The sequence below is a fragment of the Molothrus ater genome, chromosome 7 (genome assembly GCF_012460135.2).
Source record: "Molothrus ater isolate BHLD 08-10-18 breed brown headed cowbird chromosome 7, BPBGC_Mater_1.1, whole genome shotgun sequence".
NCBI lineage: Eukaryota > Metazoa > Chordata > Aves > Passeriformes > Icteridae > Molothrus > Molothrus ater.
Window position 1 is genome coordinate 4,387,523 of NC_050484.2, and position 8,405 is coordinate 4,395,927.

The window sequence follows — 8,405 nt, forward strand, 5'->3', positions numbered from 1 at the left end:
ACCTACATGCCTTCATCTCACACCCAGCACCACAGCTTGGCCAGGGCAAGCTGCACCTTTAAATCGAGTTGAAAAACACCTTGGAGATGCTTGCCATGCTCTGAGAGTGAATTAAAAGATTCCTTCCCCAGGAGCTGCAATGCCCACTCTGTGGCTCATTTCAAACCCACGATTCACACACAGACCTGTGAGATTGAACTGAGGCCAGTGAGTTAACTGAATCCTTGCCAGTGCCACAGGTTCATTCACAGCTGCTCCCAGTGCCCCCAGTTTGCCTTGCTGGCTGCTGAGCACTGCCCCCATTGCCAGGCCTCTGGAAAGCATTTTAAATTTACCTAGAAACCCATAAAGGTCATGTGGCTCTTTGAGGCACATTTTAAAACACTCCAGTCTCCCTGGATTGCCACTCTTTGTTTCACAAATGGCCTCAACATTTTCTCCCCAGCAGCCTGGAAAGGTCGTTGCAGACACACACACGATTTTCAGGGCTGGAATCCTGGAGCATTCCCCACACAATTCTCAGAGCTGGAATCCTGGAGCAATCCCCACACAATTCTCAGGGCTGGAATCCTGGAGCATTCCCCACACAATTCTCAGAGCTGGAATCCTGGAGCATTCCCTGCTGCCTCCAGGGAGCAGGAGCACAAGCTGTAACACCACCACTCACTCAGAACTGGTTAGGGTGATGGAATAAAGCATTCCCACTTCAGAGCTGTCAGGAATATAAAGTCTGTTTGCCATAGGAGGGGAAGGGGAAGTGAAAGAGCCCTGCTGCAAGTCCATGTGCAGCCACACACCACAAGGCTGGAGCACACCCAGGGACACACACACACACTGGTGGAGCCCCACGTGCTGGAAAATGCCTGGTGCAAATAATTGGCATCACTGAGATCTTCACAATAAAACAGGGCATGACAGAACTCCAGAAATGCTTCAGAAATGAGAAATACAAGTTTTAACACACACCCCCTTTTCCCCAAGTGGGTTTTACTTAACTGGCCATAATATGAAGGAAAGGGTAAATCAATCACCTATTTTCTAGTGAAATACATTAATTTAAAGCCCTCTGCTACTCAGTCAGAGTAGCTTGGCAAAGGCCATGGGGTTCAGGTGTTTAAAGTGGCATGGAAAGCACAGTCCAGCTTTTGCAAGCAGTTTCATGCTGTGTTACTAGAGATGAAGTTGTTTTCTTGTACCCTCATACATCAGTCTGGCCCATGGCTGCTCAGTGTTCAGCTTACTGAGGTTTGCAGAGGCAATACTGGCCAGCTGGCACATTTTGTCCACAGCAACAAGCCTGTGCCCTGAGCACTGGAGAAATTGGTTTTGCTCCCTCCAAATGCAAAAGAAGCAGCCATTGGTAGCACTGTAACACCTCTGTTAAAGCCTGGGACCTTCCCAGCAGGAGAGGCTGCTTAAGCAATTTCAGTAACAGCCCCAGAATTCAGACAAATCTCTTTAAAGCTTGCACTCAGTTTGCAAACCACACAAGGACTGTAAAGCTGCTGAAGAGGCCAAATGAGCCTCTCATTTCAAACAAGCTCTCCAAGGCACTGACGTGAAGTAAAACAGGAAAGTGAAAAAACCATCAGCAGGTAAAAATCAGCTCAGCTGCACTGATGAGGCTGAGGCTATTGCAAGGTTCAGGAGCCTTTCCTACAGCAACTTTCAACAACTGGGCCAGCAAACAATTTGGAAGCTGCTGCCAGAAGCCAGGAAAAGTCAGGAGGGAGAAAACCAAGCTGCCCTTTGGCTCCTTTAAGCTGCCTATAACACACTGCTCAGCCTAATTTCTGTGCCAGGCTGGCAGGGAGCCCATGCTGGTGGTGGGACAGGCTGTACCAGGCGTTGCCTCTGGCTGGGCAGGAACACAGGGCTCTGAGAGACAGCCAAGAGCAGTGCTGCAAGGGCAGTGAGCGGGGAGCTTACCTGAAATGCTGGATTTCTTCCCTGGTCCCTTTGTTTTGGCAAATCCTCTCCTGGCTGAGCCTGAAATGGGTCCTCCTGAGGCATTTCAAGACCACATCACTGAATGCCTGCCAGCTGAACAGCTGGGAGAATTTTGGCTCCAGTCAACCAAAACATTTGCTTGGTCCTTTTGAAAATTTGATGCAGGGTGGTGTAAGGGCAGTGGTGCTTTTTGGGGGAGCTTTCATTTGGGTTTTTTCTTTAGCTTTGTACACAGATTCCTCCCAAGAAGGTTCCTAGAGATGCTTTGCAGTTTTGGTACAGCACCAGTGCATTCCTTGCTCCCTCCAGCCTGTCCCAAATAGCTAATCTGCTCTTCTGCAGTCAAAGCTTGTTCCTTCCTGGGGCAAAAATTATTTTAAAAGTTGGCCAGAAAGTAGGCAAAACCATCAAAACCAGCTCAGACCTTTGCTCCTCACTCACCTGGGGTTTTGCTGTTTGAGTCCAAGCCCTCTCCAGCCTCCAGAGAAGCCACCAAGGAGATGTCCCAGTCTGTGGCCACCACATAGCACCCAGGCTGTCTCAGCAGCCACAGAGAAAACTGACATGGGACATGGTGGTTATGACACATAAAGGCAAATTGTCTGAGCACTCATGGATACCTGTGACAATAATTTGCCCCTGAGACCACAGGGAGCCTCCACATCCTCCAAGAGATGATACTGCTGGGAACAGGTGGGTGAAGTCCTCAGCATGGCCATAGCCACTCTCAGGGAGCTGCCATGAGTCTTTACAGGTGACTATTTAGAAAAAAAAAAGAATTATTCTACTTAGAAAATTCTTTCTATGCTGTCTGCAGCTGTCCATTCCAGCCCATCTTCCCCACCAGAACAAGGCATTGCTGGGTTTTAACCCTGACCACCCAAGTCTATCCAAAGCCTTTGCTCAAGGGCACAACCAGCAATTCCAAAGGGGCAACCACTCCATACTCCAACCTGTCATGCCTGCTCACTGCTCCAGAAGGAACAGCTGACAAACAGCCAGCACAACTGCAAAATTATTCTTCTCCTTATGCTAAATCCTCCCCACTACTCTCTGCTTTTTTCCACACCAAGAAAAGCCTTTCCTGTCATGCAAAGAAGATCTGTATAAGCTGCTGCATGCAACACACTGGCAAGTCAACAAGATTGTGGCAACAAGGGAAGAAGTCATATTTTCCTTTCAGCCATGAGCACAGAAACCTGCTTTGTCCCTGTCACACAGGGCACTGCTTGCTGTGCCCCCTGCAAGAGCCTTGCACAAAGGAGGAACAAGAAAGGAAATATTTTCTTCCCACAGAACAGAAATCACCATGATTTTTCAGAGCTCTTTACCAGCATGTGTTCCTGGCAAAGCAAGGACCAAATGAGGGAGGGGATGGGCCCAGGGGAGGGGAGGAGGGAAGCATCTGAACTTTTTCATGCCCTGCTGCTTTGGCACCTGTGTCTCCCTCTGTGTCTCTGCCTCTGAGCCTGCTGGCCAAGCTGGGCACTGCAGGACTGCCCCTGCTCTGCTCAGCAGCTGAACCATCACACACTGCAGCCTGGCACAGGGAAGGCAGCCTGGAAAGCCACAGGACACAGCTCCAGTGACATCCAGCTAGGATCCAGCTACTCAAAGCCAGGTCAGTCAGCAGTGAGTGCTCCTGCACCCCATTGCCTCTGAGGGACACACGGCAGCCCCTGGGCATAGAAACACCTGCCCTTGGCTCCTCCTTTGCCAGGGAGGGTAGTAGTTTTCCACTGAGGAGTTGTTTCCTTATTCTGTTACCTTCTAACATGGCAAATGGCACATTTGGGTTCTCCAGTTGTGCTGAGTGCCACATCATTGCTTTCTGAACCCTGAAGCCTGCCAAAGCAAGGGAAACAAACCTGAGTTAGGGGTACACAGCCAATATGACTGAACACTGAAGCCACCCTGCCTGCACTGCTGTCTGTAAGAAGTGATTTACACATGAGGAGAAACCCAGCAGGAGCCTGTCCCTGTCAGTGCTGCCTTTGTGAACGAGGCATTTCTGGAGGCCCTGACTAAAGTGACAAAAAACCAGAGGCAGGGGCACCAGCCCATGAACAAAGCCATTTACCCCAGCACTGCCATGCTGTGACCTGAACAGAGAGCAGGGAGGCAGGAAAGGAATTGTTTGAGAAATATTTTGTTGAATGAATTTGCTGCTTTGCTAAAACCAGTGTTTGGTGGGGCTGTGGTGGCTTCCAACCAGGAGCCAGGAGTTGTGGAAGGAAGTGGGGACCACAAAGCCTCTGAGGACCCCAGCACATATGATATCAGCCAGAGTTAAACAGGAATAGTTTGTGTATCTGGGGCAGACAGATTGCATGTCATGCCATTAGATGTATTGTCTTGGTCAGAAGAGAGAAATGAGGCAAGAACTTTCTTTCTCTGCTGCTTTATCTGCTCTATGCAGAATTGTCAGCTTATGCAGAAATACCAAGCATCAGACAGTGAAATGTTTGTACTGCATTTGCATTGTTTCCAGAGCACAGTAAAACATTCTCATTTTGATTGAAGGTATCTCTTAGCCTCAAGGGAGAAAATGATTGTGCATGGAAGGCAGGACTGATGACTGAGTAGGTTTCCAGTGCTGGTCCAGAGCACAGTTAGCATGGCCTGAGCTGTCTCCCAGGTCCCAAGGGCAGCAGAACCACGAGCTGACCCTGCCAGGCCCTGGCTTGTCAGCACCCACAGCCCCCATGTGCTCACTGGCCCCAGGGGATGGGCACAGACCAGGCAGACACGTGGATAAGGCACAGCAAACAGGCTGTGGGAATGCTCATGGAGGCACAGAGCACAGCTGTGCACACCAGTGAGGCTGGAGAGATGCAGCATCTGTCCCAGAGACCTCAGGTGTGCTGCCACTCCCCTCCCCACAGTGCTGTGCTCTCCAGCTGGCTTTAACTCTGTTTCTGTACCAATGCCAATGACCACTTCAGCACAAAGGGAGCATGGAAAAATAACTCAGTGTCAGGGGTTTTACTAATCCTGCTGGCTTTTTGTTCTTTGAGCTGTGGCAACCAAAATCTGTGAGCAAGGAGTTTCTGATGGCTCTGATGTCACACAAATTCACAAAGAAGTTCTGCAGGTGGATCAAAGCCAGGCATTTGTAATGTAAGTGATTAAGAGCACCTATTTGTGTCCCAGCACAGAGGCTGAAACACCTGAGGCTGTAAACCCCAGCGCTGCAGGGGTCTGCCTCCATCCCCTGCATCCAACCACCAAATGTGGGAGAGATCATGGAAACATTAATCTCATTAATGATTCAGCTGATTTAATTGTGTATTTCTTTGGAATCCACATACTGTTCTGAGTCTGTCTAGGTAAGTGGGGCAAAACCTCACTGAGCTCTAATGGCATGGAAGAATTTTACCAGGTGGCTCTCTGAAACTGCAATAGTTAAAATAAGTTAGGCTCCAAAATTATCAGAGCTCAGAATAGTGAATTATTCCGTGGGTACCTTTGTGCAGGGAAGCTGCTTCACTTCAGTCAAACAGAATGGAGAAACAATGGAGCATGTTTCCTGTCACATTAGAAATATTCTTTAGCTTTTAATAAAGACAAAAAGAGGAGGAGTAGGTGGATATTTTAGAAGCTATTATTCAATAGTTTCTAATGGTATCTACAGTAATTTGGGAATAATCTTGAGGAGTGACATCCATAACACAAGAGATGGGCTAAGTCTCTGGCTGCTCCTTGCAACACAAGGAAAATTAGGAAACCTTGGACAGCACCATGGGCTCAGCCATCCCAGGCTTCAGTGCCTTTCTGAATAACAGATTTAAAATGCTTTTGAACTTAACAGAAGAATGAAGACTTTGGATTAAAGCCACAAGGCAGGAAAGGATAGCAGGAGATGCTTTTCCTAAGCGATAGAGCCAACAAACAAACCCTGACCTCCTAATTCCCAGGCCAGGGACCTACTGAGCAGGTGACCACATTGTGTTGCAGCCCAGCAAGGGCACATGGAGCTGCTCAGGAAGGGGACACAGTTAGGACAGCTGACCCCAACCAACCCAACAGATATCCCAGCCCATGTCACCAGATCATATTCAGTATATAAAGCAGGGGGAGTGGAAGGAGGAACATTCAGAGTGTTTTGTGTTCCCAAGTTACTGCTACACATGAAGGGACCCTGCTCTCCTAGAGATGGCTGAACACCTGCTTGCCCATGGGAAGGAGAGAATTAATTCCTTGTTTTGTTTTGCCTGTTTGTGGCAGCTTTTGCTTAACCTGTTAAACTGTCTTTGTCTCAACTCACAATTTTCCTCCCTATTACTTTTCTGATTCTCTGTCCTGCCTATCGTGTGCAGCTGAGTTTGGGTTAAATTGTGACACACTCTGCTATGCTCACACTCCCTGCTGTCAGATCTGACAGCTGGCTGAGAAGGTATGTGGGTCTGCCCTGAATTACATTAGTTTTTAACTCACTGAAGAGGTAATTCTTTTGGGTTTTCATACCATCCTTTCAAAATCCACCTGCTGTGCTTGGCAAGCTGGCAGTGAGAAGGTGGAAGAGTGCATTGGGATGGCAGACAGCAAACCTACACATCAACATGCCACAGACCCTGTTAAGAGAGGGTTTAGACCTTAACCCCAGCCTGGTTTTGTTGTGTGCTGGGTTTGGAGAGAGCAGGGAGGTTCTAATACAGCCCTGCCACATCAGATGTGAAAACAGGAGGTGCTCACAGCCACAGCTGCCTTGCAAGTCCAGCTGGAGAGCAGAGCATTGCTCTCTTGAGGAAAAGGAAATATTTGTTCTTCACATGTACCACTAATGACAACAGACACTTTAGCTTTACCATACCTTCCTTTGGGTGGGGACAGCCTCTGACACCAGCAGAGCAGACAGCTCTCCTTGTGGCTGTGACTCTTCTTGTGGCTCTTCTTGTGGCACCAGAGCAGACAGTTCTTCTTGTGACTGTGACTGGCACCAGTTTCACCACATCTGCAAAACACATCATTGTAAACTCATTTCCTGCCCTGCCCCATTTGTGACAGGAGGCTGAGACTGCTGTGAAGAACTAACACAGGGGCCTCTGAGATTGCAGCACAACCAGAGGGTTTCCTTCAAATACCAAGAAAAACACTTTTCAAGAGCATCAGTGCATGAGACATTACCCCAAATGAGAATTTCTGCAAGGTGCAGTGCCTTGTGTACTGGAGGAGCTCTAGGCTGAGCTGGAATGAAATTTCTCCCCAGTGCTTGGATTCATGCAGCAGCAGTGGAAGATCCATGCAGTGTGCACTATGTCTGCCTATCCCACACCAGGCTGTCATCCCCAGAAGTCACTGCAGGGTATCACAGGGGCTGGCAGGGCTGTTGCACAGACAGGGAATCTCCTGACACTCTGCTGCCCTTTCATTAACAGCTGGACTTGGTACAAGTAGCTGTAACAGTCTCACTTCCTTCTGGAACATGACCTGAAGGAAATAGACACATTTAGGATATCTGACATAACACTAGAAACTCTCTGGTCAGATGAGGGCACTGACAGCTCAGTCAGAAGGGGAGACAAGAGAGAAAATGTCCTTGTTCAGAAAGACTTTGTGCCCTCTTGCTATGCTTATGTGGTCCCACTGTGCCCACATGGATCCCTTGATCAACAGCTACTTTTCCTTTAGAGTAAGTCCAGAATCAGCCTGTCAGGACACTTCCCCACCATGAGGTTAATGAAGAGTCCACCAGATGGGCAAAACAGGGGAAGTCTCGGTCTTAAAGTCCATCACTTAAATATCTCTTCACTGGAAAGCACTGATTGTTGAACAGGAAAAAATATTGAGTCTACTGGGAAGTAAAGTGCCATCTATTACATCAGTTATTCCTCCCCATGCTCATTAACCAGGACACCAGAAGCAAAAGCTAGTGACATTTATATCAGGAAAAAAAGCCTTTTCCTTTTCTCTTTTCCTGTGCCCCACAGAACCAAACCTGAAAAAGAGAGAAGGATGATGACTTTTCAACTTGATTAATAATGCAAAACCTGAGGAAGGGGTGAGCTGGGCAGAATCCTGAAGAGAGATTGCAAAGAGATGGATTTGCTGATAGCACACTTCTGGCTCCTGCTATTCCTCTCTTGACACAGCCTCTGCTGCCTACCAGAGCAATCATATCCAAGTGTAATTGTCTAACAATTTTTCCACACTGAGGAAATAGTTCTGATTACAGACATTAACAAGTTTAGGCATTAAGCTTCCTCACTGTAATTACCCTTGAGCTTAGTCTCACAAATGAATTAATGTGCTGATCGCTTGGACTAATAGAACAAGCAAAAGGGTGATGAATTGCTTCCAAATCAGTTAAAATCAAGCGTGACATCATTTAATTAATTTCAGAGCTCGAGGGGAGGAGAAAGGGGGTCAGCACAATGCTGAAAAGAAAGGTCTCTCTCCCTTAGTGATTTCTTTGGAGACAGAAATATGCAAACAGGGGAGGATGGGGCTGGGGA